Source organism: Varroa jacobsoni, unplaced genomic scaffold (genome assembly GCF_002532875.2).
Source record: "Varroa jacobsoni isolate VJ856 unplaced genomic scaffold, vjacob_1.0 scaffold_134, whole genome shotgun sequence".
Taxonomy (NCBI): domain Eukaryota; kingdom Metazoa; phylum Arthropoda; class Arachnida; order Mesostigmata; family Varroidae; genus Varroa; species Varroa jacobsoni.
In genome coordinates this window covers 19,861-32,027 of record NW_019213036.1, presented here as the reverse complement: position 1 = coordinate 32,027, position 12,167 = coordinate 19,861, and the positions used below count along the sequence as shown (strand labels likewise).

General features: G+C 39.6%; 1 protein-coding gene and 2 long non-coding RNA genes across 7 annotated transcripts in view; 2 read left to right on the top strand and 1 right to left on the bottom strand.

Moving 5' to 3' along the window:
* The window catches only part of LOC111268354 (uncharacterized), a 39,730-nt gene that overhangs the window by 8,861 nt on the left and 18,702 nt on the right, over positions 1-12,167 (top strand). Inside the window, exon 1 of one of the 3 annotated variants that reach the window (XM_086971604.1) lies at positions 7,136-7,268. The exons of the other annotated variants lie outside the window; for them this stretch is intronic. The gene's annotated coding sequence lies outside the window, so the exon portion shown is untranslated. Of the gene's footprint in view, positions 1-7,135; positions 7,269-12,167 lie in introns of those variants that run through there. 3 annotated transcript variants of the gene reach the window in all.
* Positions 1-12,167, bottom strand: part of LOC111268399 (uncharacterized) — a 58,974-nt gene that overhangs the window by 37,343 nt on the left and 9,464 nt on the right. The window lies entirely within an intron of this gene.
* Positions 1,012-3,499, top strand: LOC111268396 (uncharacterized). The gene is made up of 3 exons (XR_002685187.2): positions 1,012-1,452; positions 2,003-2,320; positions 3,141-3,499. It is a non-coding gene; the product is annotated as an uncharacterized LOC111268396 (long non-coding RNA).

Sequence of the window (12,167 nt, the reverse complement as noted above, 5' to 3'; positions counted from 1 at the left end):
TATATATATATATGTATATATACGTTTAGAGTTACTTCATTAAAACATCAACAATTCTTTAGAGCCGATTGATTATGTCAAGATACTGACTTCGATCGACCAGTTCAGAATTACTGATAACATATATATATATATTTTCAGTAATTAGAGCTTCGTGTACAGCCGCTGAATGGCCATAACGAAGGTTTTTTCTTTTCATCGATCTGTTAAATAAACAAATTAAACGAATCGATTTTTATTACATAGTTCGAAAGGCCTATCGGCTAGCTGTTTTCGCGGTAGCTGTGCATCGTGGCATACCTGGTTTGAATTAGTGCTCCGCAGAATAGGAGCAAGGACAAACGAGGGCTGTCAGCAGTCAGCGCTAATTAAACAAGAAGTAGCATGTCCAGAAACGTTTGCACTGTCCAGTTTGTATCAGATCACAGTGTGTCTATATATTTACAAGTTGGTGTCTATTGTCTAGTGTATTTATTTCAAGTGTTCTATGAAACCGCGGCGAAAACCGACTTCCAGATGCCGTCCCCTAAAAACAGCTGGTTCGAATCCGCCGTGCCCATAATCCGCGTAAGAAAAGGCGATGTATCTGTGAAATGCGAACACTACAATCAAATGTGTCCTTGGTCGTCAGTTAATTAATCATAAAACACTAATAAATGATAATATATGAGTTATAGGTCACATAAGCTATGATTCTTATCTAGTCAGCTGTGTACATACAATAAACTACTATCAAAATCTTTTTTTAAGTTATCTCCTGGAAAAGCATCGTTTCGTACATATGCAAAGTCAGAAGCTCCGTTTATTGACACAGTTCTGTTATTGGCAACTACATCTTGCCTTTTCTCGGAGTCGGTCCGATTACTGATTGGTAGGTGTGAAGACACCACTATGGTACTAGCACAATAAGATATTCATGAAAAGTTCAATATCAATAAAATTAGCGTTGACATATCATTAACGGGTGGCGGTATCCGCATTGCAATTTCGACATGGCGGTATTTCCGACTGATGTGGCCTATTGCTATCAACATTACAATCGTCACTCTTAGCACCTGTAGCCGTAAGTGTGGCCTACCGCTGGTCGCGCCCCCACGCAGCCGCTGATCTGACGGAGCGAGCTGTCGTTGCCAGTCAATCAACCAGTTTAGTTAACGGACCTGACTCACGCGGATTTGTAGAAGCTGTGGCGGTCCGGCAAATGCGAACTTTTCCACAACGCGTTAGCAGTCGTATCGGTGGCAAACAAGTCCCGTCACATATAAATAACACACCAAGTTCACTATGCGGTTCGCTGCCTACTAAACCGCTTGTAGCTTCGTATCTAATAACAGCCGCTGACGCACGATTTTCTTGCCGCCAGGGCAGCCCACCGCATTTGCCTGAATTAATCGTACTTGTAGTGAAAGTAGCCGTGCTACAGCTGGTATCTAGCGTACCAAAAGTTTACATGTAAGTATAAGTTGGCATCCGGCTATTTACATCTCACCCCCCAACAGAACAGCGCGGTTAAAAGCTACATTTTATAGGGGGTTTTCGCGATGGAGGGAGTATCGTAAGATTCATAAGGTGGCTGAGAAACACAGCCAAATTACGGCGTCTTCGAACGCGTTAGAAGTTGTAGAAGAAACGCTTCGAACATTCTAATGCGCAGGAAAATTGATCGGATACATCTAACTACTTAAGAATCGTAACGTCTGAGAAAGTCCCCGAGGAGCTAAGCCTTGCGGGTGATTACTTCACGGCGTATAGTGATCTCATATGGTGAGATGGATCACGTTGAAGTCAATTTGAAGAATCTATGTTTACCCGTCAATGAAATAACTAAAATTTTTTACCAGTTTAAAGTCACCGCAAATGTACTCACCGACACACATTTATAAATAGATCATAGTGTTTTCGTTAATCAGTTTCGGTGTTTTACGACCTCCATCACGCAAGTTAGTATAACTTACGTGTATATTACTGCTATCAAGCTATTCATTTTCGTTTCTCGTTGCAGCGGTGCTCCTATCATTAGCGCGAGGTTTGCATAACCGAAAGACAAGCGTGAATAAGGCGGTCACGGAAGAAAAAAAAACGTCATACAAGATAATATTATACAGCGTTGTATAATGACATGAGTTTTATACTTACGAAGAAGGCACCCGTCTGTCTACGCTGATGTTTGCAATCTAACCAAAAGAGATAAAATCCTGGTGATCGTAATGTCGCCTATACGAAAACGCGGCCGGGTCACACAACAACGTCAAGCTAGTAATGACGCTACGCTAGATGAAGCTATTTTACTCGTCTAATGTCTGTCCTTCTTCGATCACCTGTACTTATATACTGATTTTTCTTGCTGATCATTAACGAAGTACTGAACGAGGATCTGTGTTTCGTTACGAATGTTCAACAAAGAAACACCAGTCCACGTTTGTAGTGCTTTATTTCTACATCAATTTGTTCCTTATCTTCGTCTTATCATATTGTAATGTCAACGAACTCGATTGTATCGGCACAGTATGTTAATGTGACAAAACGTATCTACTACTGTTATGGCTTCGCTTGCCTTCGGTTATACCTTTAGTCACCCTATTTCTAGGACCAAAAAGCAAGGGATTTAACGTGCGAATAGTGTAGGATAAACGACAATGACCGGTCTCGTAACAGCCAGACAAACTGCGGAACCGAAAAGAAGCCAAAGGCCAAACATGGTCACGCCCCACGAAACTTACTGTGGTGGTCCAATTACAATGATAGATATACAGATTGCCCGATAATTCGTCCATGCATATATTGTCGGCCGTGGCAGGCAGCGAATATGACGGAATGATCTGAAATTGAGGTATTGAATAGCTGTGAATGCAATGCATTCTCCAGCCTATTCAATAATGTTCCAATAATAACGTTCCAAGCAGCTTAATGTGCTACAAGACGAACCGGTTGTAATAAATCGTAGAAATGACTAGGTTTTTTTTTTTTACCGCAATCAATAGGGATGCAACGGCGCTGTTAAAAATTGCGCTGTCACCGCGGTGGCTTAGGACGTTGCGCCTTTTCACTTGGAAATCACACAACTTCCGGCTCCGTTGGTGGCGCTAAAGTATAGCTAGATATACGAACAGCGTATATTGAAATTGTCTCTTTTCTTTTAGGTTCGACGTCGCTGTCCTTTATCTTTGATCGTTCCTGTTCGTGGTATGTGTTTATTAGATTCCTAGGCGCAGTAGGAGACACACAAATGGCGTCCCATCAAGTAGCCGCTAATTCAACAACGTAACTCATTTCTACACGTCGTTTATAACCGACAGGCGAAGAACAGAAGAAGGACTTCGGCCAATCGAGATCAGCGGATTATTATGAGTCAAATGTTTTATAATTTGTCCGTCATATCGGTTGTGTCTAGTAACTCTTAGCGGTTTCAATCTTAGCATTGGTATTATTATCGCTTCCATATCATCAATTTGGTGTCATAAAGAGTTAATAAATAACGAATCATTAATTAATGAAAAAAGATGAATGCTTACAATAAGCCTGCATGTACATACAAGATCAAAAAAATCGGATACTTCAAATATACGCGTCGTCGACGGATAGAGTGAAACCAATATATTGGAATAGTAGTTTAAAAAGCAGTTAACAGGTTACTTTCAACTAGAATAGAGTATTTGATTTTCCTTGCACCCTTCTTTTTACCGACGTCGTTTAGCTAGACCCACCTCGTAGCAGTCGATCAGCATGTAATGTCTAGGTACTGGAAATTAACATTGCCGGCTCGAATAGAACGATTAATAATAACATACATAGCGCGATGAAGTACCCAAAATAAACACGAGTAACACGATGCTTCGAAATAAAGACATTTTCGACCTTCAAACCTCGCTGGCGTCTCTGACAAGGTTAGAGAATCTAACTAACTTCCACGCGATAACACCCGCATTGGTGTTAGCAGGTAAATTTCTTCTGTTTGCAAAATGTTCAGGCTCCACTAGTTAAGGTCACGACACATGTGCACTGGTCAGACAGAAGTATGGACCGTTTCGCAAAAAGTTTTTGAATGCCAGAGAAAATATTCAAATTCGTATCACCCTCTAGCTTAGCATTGAAACGCTCGTCTAAGTTAGATATATTGTTGTGTACCTTGGCCAAAAAAAACAAGTAGGCGTCACTAGCTGTAATAGGAAGGTCAAAAATTGTATCGGCCGCTTATTAGCGTTTCTCTGATACACGCGACTTCACCATTACTGCTACCGATCCAGTGTGGCCATATCCGATGCTCGGTCTTTAAGATATAAATGTGCGTTATTAGCTTATAGTTCGACGAAGATATGTACTGGTTAAGCTGGTCACTGGCTGAAGTTAATCAGACTTTTTCGAAAAAAGTCTGATTTCGTTTCGAAAACGTCCGCGACTTTGCCAGCCCCGGGTCTCCTTCGGGATTCGAAGCAGACGCAATGAATAGGAGACCGCTAAAAACGCTGCGAGTTTTCTGCATGGGTCAGACAGTCGGTCGACAAAAAGCGACGGCGATACAATAAGCACTATTTACCGGACTTGTAGCGTAGTAGCAGCCATATCACTTCATCATAATCACTACTGGATTGGTCTGGCTGACTTCGATACCAACCGGCTCGACTAATGTAAACATGGCCACGCAAAGACCTGTCGGCTGCAATAGCTTGTGAACAAAAGCCGCGATATTTACCGAGACAAAAGGGCAAAATCCACAAAACAAATTAATTGGCGGCATAAATCGCTTCGGACGGCAGTAAGTTAAGTTACCAAATTCGAGTTACGTTGTATAAGAAATGCGAGTCGCCGATTGGAAGGCTTTATCGTCAGATCGCTTAGAGTAAATGCGCTTTTGGGGGGTGGTGATCATTGCAGTAAACTTGAGTCAGTATTTTAGAAGGAAAAAAAACTACAAACATCGAAGTTTCCAAATGAGAGAACCTAACTTGAGCACACGGTTATTGAAACGAAAATATGCCTCTTGGTTTTTTATTGCTATTGCGTTTATCCTTAACGCGGTACATATGTTACAATGAAGATAATTTTTCATTTAAAATTTTTTGTTGTAGTTTTTTGTTTTAGTAATTGACCACCTTCCTATCATCGATCCGATGGAAAATAGGTGCGCTTAACAGAAAACGTTTAATAGAAGCTAATATCTGTGAATGGTTGAATTTCGTCTCAAAAAAAAGACTCATAAACAATAACAGCAATAACAGCTGCACAAGAGAGCACCTTATTGGTGTAAGTGAGCTATTACAGTTTCTACGGTAAACTAATTTTAGCAAAGACATTAATTTAGCAATTCAGACGAAGTCTAGTGACACCAAATAAGTAAGCATTTACGCTCCTCGTTTAAGCTAAGAGATTTTTGTTTCACGTAATAGCCATTGCCTCGACTGTTTGCGCGATCCTCCTTCGCTCGTGGAGGTTCATTACATGCTGCGAGCGTTAACTATAGGAAGTGACGGGAGTTCTTCGTGAAGCTTCTTACCAACGACACTCTTTGGCAATAAAGAAAATCATAGCGTTGCATTTTAATTACCAACTGACCTTTTTGCCGCCGTCAAACTTCCAATAGATGTTTCTTTATTCCAGAACATCTGTATGCCTCTAAAAATCAGTTGATGTAATTTAGTTTTGACGATGTCGATATTAGTGACGAAGGCACACGAGGGTTACCGTATACCAAGTTCAAGTCGCCCTCTAAACCTCTATCCATTTGAAAAAAATCCTCGAAGAGGAAGTAGACGGGAACAAGGCAAGCAACAAGATACAGTTGAACTTCAATAGTACTTGTCTAAAGTCAATTACTTAACGCCGAAAGCCCGATTTTCCTATTTTAAGCTAGAAAGTTTCCCGTAAGCCCATTCATTAGTTAAGAGCGTGGGTATATACCTTGGATCTCTTTTCTTGTAGGGAAGCATAGCGTTGTACTCTTTCCGGCATAGATGGTGATTATATCTTTTTTGGAGTTTTACTACAAGATCCATGTTAAGATTATGCTTGTGAAAAATATGAAAAGGTAAACATTCAATAGATCAGTATTAAGCGATTAAAAGTGAATATATATACAATAAAATATGCGTGAATCTATATGCAGGTTTTACATAAGATTCATATATTGCGAACTACTAGATATACTCTACTTGTATTCGTTGCTTTAGATATTCTTATAACGTGTAGCATACTCATTTGGTTTCGATAACTTACTGAATTTTTATAACTTGTGTTCGTTCTATATCAAACGACGCTCACAGTTCCCTTACGGGTATAGGGAAGTGTACGACCGTATCTTTCCAAAGTTACGCAACGCCTGACGTCTGATTGTTGTGGCCTTACACACAAACACCGAAAAAGACGATCCCCCCAAAGTAGGGACTAAAGAACTGCCGCGAAGCCTATCCAGCTTGGCCTATGGCCGCGGATTAATAACTTAATTTACACACCGTCGTATAATAAGCATGTATATATATATTTGTTTTTAAATATTAATTCACATTTAAGTCATTGATCGATGGAGTATTAGCGCGCGCTAGATCACAAACCAGAATAGCTCGACCGTATCTAGCAGTCGCCTAGGAAAGACACTTTTCCTTTTAAGAACAAAAAGCACATATAGACACAAGGATAAATGACTGTCCCATAAGTGTATTCTCTGTTTCAAATAGAAACGCATGCGTTTTGAATTAGCGTAAAGCGTGATATGCAGCATTAATACAAAATTGATTGGGATTATACTGCTGTAAACGTGCGGGGGTGTGGTAATTACTAATTAACCCAGCGGATTTCGATTGAGTCAATAATCAGGGGGCAATTATAAAAAAAAGAAAAAAATAGGACGCTGCTTAATTTTGATCGTTTTATTGGATGTACGCATATATTTCATCCAATAAAAATTTGAAAATGATCTCAGCGAATGTATCATAAGCCAACCGTTGATGCAAATGCAATTCCTGTCAAGCGGCGTTGGATCCTTTAATATCGTAGCGGAATTATTTTTTTTGCATGAAATTGGCCGTTCGAAGTACTTCGGGTAGCGACCCCGAATTGGACGGAACAGGCAGTGACCACGATGGATCGAGTGCAGTTCAGTTGCACTGATCTCATCTGGTACTAACTAGGACGGTTACGTCTGTGGTACCACAATGATAATAGTACCACAGACGATACAAATATTTGTCAAGTAGATTAAAACATGTCCTTGCAGTAATCACAGGCAAAAAGCCGTCAACGAAGAGACTTCGGTGCCGAGCTCGTTGCGAAAACAGGTGATGATATACGCCTATCCGTTAAGTTGTGATATATCAGTTATGGAACTGTAGATAGATATGGAAGAAAAAATATTTTCCGTTCCTTTTTTGTAAATCTTAGGCGCCGTGATAAACAAGGTGAGGATCTTCGCTGAATTGCGGCTCATCTACATTAAGTTGGATTGGGTAGATTTGCAGGTATGGTGACAAGTCGTATGCTGATGGAGGGTATAGTCCTGTAGGTTTGAAATCTTAAATATTGCAAATTTACTGGAATAACTAAATCGCAACTTGGACAGTTAAAATGTTACGACAACATCACTACGCCACTAGACTTCATAAATCTAAATCAAATGCCCCATAGGATGCACAGGAAAAGTCGATGTACAAAAAACTGCACACTTCCTGTGCACAGCCGTGTGTTTAACTGTATTCGTTATGAATCTGCAAATGTACCATTATTTGAATAAAGAAACAACAAACTTTGTGTAAAAGCAGCGTAGAGCCTTCTTAAGGTTCGTTAGCTTCCAGGCTAGTGATGGCACAGGATGTCCGTGGTCACAATTCTGCAAGCCACTGACAACAGCTGCGTACCCAGTAAAAGTGCAGCGCTTTCTGAAAAGTTCTTACAACGTTCAAAATGTTTCTTTGTTTTACTGTAGCTACGTGTCCAGGGAGTCATCAATCGATTACCTCTTTAAATCAAAAAGGAAGCTATTAGCAAATCGGCTGTGCAGGTCACACGTGGGTTACTATATGCTACAGATAATTGTGTGAAGCCACGCTTTTAACATATCATAATGTTGTGAAGATAGCCACACCTAAGTCTTCAGCAATTTGACAGAACTCTCACTATTCGGTAGGGGTAGGCCAACCGTTCCTCCCGGTAGCGAAGGTCTACAGAGTTGGCAATCCTTACAATGAAATGCACTTGTACCTACGACGGGGCTAGATAAACAGCTAAGGCTACAATGGGATGTTATTGAAATTCGCTGCATTGCCAATTGGACATCGAACCGGTCTCTATTGTCGTAAGGAACCTATTCAATTGATTTCACTTCATGTAGCTCTGCCTAAAAAAGGGTACCCTATCAATCACTTCATCCATCTTGTTCATGGATGAATTAGGATCGTTAGTTTCATTCTGCCTAGAGCGAGGCTAGTTTTGGTGATCAAATGACCACTTATGAGATTCAAGTGACAGCAAGTCCATTTGGTAAAGCCGTATTACGATACTTCATGACAGGAAAAACACTCGTGTCAGTGTCTGTTTCGTGAAACTATAAAATGAGTACTTATCGGGAATAATCTGTCTCAGTAGCATCAAATCTATCAGCCATAGATGGAGGTTTTTCGGTTACGTTATAACCGTTTCCGATTTTCGTAATGAAAAAAGCTGAACGGTTTTGAGCGTCACTGAGCTATTATTAGAAACAGTTCTTCCAGCCTGTGTATGCGATTGATTACATGTGCTGATAAATGGATAAAGCACACGATATATGTATTTTGGTAATTTCAGGCCATAATCACTAAATGAATAGATAGTTTATGGTGTATAAAGATATTGCGAACGCCCTTATTTGTTCGATGAAAATCGACAGGTTACTTCGGCAGACCGAAGCAGCTCATTCCAGCGTGTTGCTACTACATAATATGTATATATATGGTCTAACATACGTGGCATCCCGAGGCTGGAATTGGCAAGCGTTCGTTGTTCCTAGTTGGGCGTGTATTTAATTGTCGATACGGTCGGTATATTGATTGTGACCGAAATTTCTAGTCAAAATTAGAAGCATACATCCATAACTTCCGACGAATCAACTTCTCTTGCCGAAAGAACCATGCAGATTACATATTTATCACACGACTTAATTATATGTACATATAGCGTATAGCTTTCATCCATAGTTCTAACTCCCAATATTTTGCTTCATGTGGACGTCTATAAGCATTATAAGATAAGGTTACTATTGAATGTCGAACAAGGTTTGCACACGTCGTTCAATGATGCTCTATACAGCTTTTGAAATTGCAGCTCCGTTAAGAAAGGGGATTTTTTCAGCGGGCATACGTACGTAGATAGAAACAGTTAGTAGTTTCTTTGGTGTTCCGACAGGTTGACCAAAAAGCAGCTTCCAATATGTTCAATATACGGACACTGCAAAACGGGTTTACGTAGTTCCAAAGAGACAACTTCAATGTGTATCAAGTCAATGAGAGACAAACATCTACATGAATAAACAAGTATAGCATTGTTCTAGGTAATAGAAATTTCAAAATAATTACCTTATCAGCAGGCGCTCGCAGTGAGCCGTATTTTAGAGATCCCTTGAAAAAAGTCTTATTATCTTGAATTATTAATATTGGTATGTAGAAGATAAAATAATCTGTCAAATAACAATCTCATCTAGCAACAATATGGCACCGGAAGGTCACTGATATAACATTATGCATTGTTATTTCCACTGAGCTACCCAACTGAACCTGTAAATGTGACCTTTATCGGCTGTCTGTATGCCGTAAACACTATTGAACATCTAACTAAATCGATATCATATCTGTTATTTCTACATACGAACACCAAGGTTTTGTCATAGAAAATCAAAAGTTTGAAACGAATTAAGAGTAGTGTCAAAATTAACTTTTTTCATCCACCATAGCACACAACTAAAATTTACCGATTCATTTTATTTTTCAGACCCCTTACTAGCCATATTTATATTTCTTAGGTAAAAATCAGCGGCATAGTTACAAACTACGTTACGTGATCATGGATTACAGGTCGATTTGTTTATGCTCGCATCGTGACAACGTAAACAATAAACAGCCAATTGTGGGGAGTAATAATGACCAAACCCAGTTACCGTGGGTTATTCCTTCGGCTTCATTTTCAAGTACACCGCATCTCTAAGCAATGCTCGTTACATAATGTAGTTAAGTGAGCGCGAATATTGATACAGGCAGGGCAGCATGAACCTAAAGCGTCGCCAATATAGTTGAAAACTGTATTCACCACGGGTTTTTTTACAAGTACTATTATCAGGTAGGAGCTCAGCACGCGTGTTCTTTCTTACTTACGCGCACGAGCACCGGAAATCAAACTGAAACCGGTACAGAGAGCCCTTTACATGTGAATGTCCATAGCGAAGTCGTCGGTGTGAACGCCGTTGACGCAAGCGCCGTTATGGTGTATCGGAAAGCAACTACCGTTTCGGCGTCTCACAGCTTGTTCGCCTGATTTGACGCTGACGTTCTCCGTTCAGACTCATAACTAACTCCCCAATGTCGCTTGCCTTTCCTGCGATAGCGGTAGGACTACAGGGCAGAAATGCTAGATCGATTTCGGTAGCGGTTGATGGGACGCGAGAGATCCATAATATTACCAATTTGTTACTCATGGTGTACAGAAAGGACAGAGATTTTTTTTATGAGATTAAATTTGGGAAACTCACTAATGTTTGAAGAATGGTGTCATTAATGCGCATTCATAACAAATAAAAAAAATAATCTAAGTTTAAGGGTGTTGAAAAATCATATAGGGATCTATTTTTTTTTTTGCTATTGATGCACTTGTTCATGGTATTAAAAACGTGACGCTAAGCTCAGTGTGGATTAGGCGATGTTTGTTTTCATCATCAGCTCATTTTCGATATTCCAAAACAAACATTGTGTCAGTAGATGTTGTATGTTATCGACAGGGTGGGATTCTTCGATTTAGCACAATTAGTAAACAAGTCTTCGGAATTACTTGTTTTCAGATATAGCGTCAAGGACTTGGCTCCATTAAGAGTCTAAAAAAGAAGATGGTTTTGCTTTTTTTTTCTAACAGACCTATGAAACGACATGGCACCCATACAAGTAGATATTAACCTTAATAATACCTTATTTTTCCTTCATTCCTTATTTACCTCAGTATTATTATATGGTAATAATTTCTTGCTAAATTCAAGATTTGAAGCATCGTGGCAATGTGCTTGTTGGTTACGGCAATCATGGACACATTTGCAGGGTATGCCCATTAGCCACCCGGAGCCAACCCCGACAACATAGATTCAGCGACTATTCAACTAATTCATGCGTGGCAATTCTCCCTAGCGAATATTAAAGACCTTTTTAGGTACAACAAAGTTTTCAGATAAGTTACAACTAATTTCCTATTGAATTTGTCACAAAAAGTAAAACAGTTATCCCGAATCGCGATTTTGTACTCCTCGTTAAGCATATCGCTAAGGAAGAGTTCTACGCACATAAAATTTATAGCAAAACCACTTTACAGGCACTACTCATATATAGTCCATGTGGTTCATTAGCGGGCCTCCTATGCAGTAACAATCATTCAGAAATTTCCAAAAAATTCACTTGGCAATTCGAGGATCTTCAGTTTGTATCTGACGAAGTAGCAGGAGAGAAGAGCGTCAGAATGAAAGTAAAAAAAACAAAAAATATAGTAAAGAACCTCAAGCTTTCAGGAAAGCTTCTTTTAAACTGTTGGGTGACTTTTGCTGTACTCTGTGTACACACATGTTTTTTGTTGTAGACTAAGTAGGCTGTTAAAGTTTTTTCAGGCTGTATCTAGTTCCACTTCGGTAGCTATCCACCTATAAGCGTTCGCATACGAGAATACTCGGATTTGAATCTTGAACTTCTAGTAAACGCTGAAGAGAGTGCTTTGTAGTATCTGGTACCACAAAGTTCCCGGAGAAGCCTTTTATTCAGATGCTAGCATCCAGATACGATAGGTTAAAATAGGCGTAATGTCTGATTACCTTTTATCGATAACAAACCCTAATAGAGTCTCACGAGACGTCTCACATTTTGACAGTAAACAATTTTTGTAATAGTTAAATGTACTTACTTGCAAAATAAATAGCACAATAGTCTAATTCAAGTGGGCATTAGTCACTCGAATACCTATAA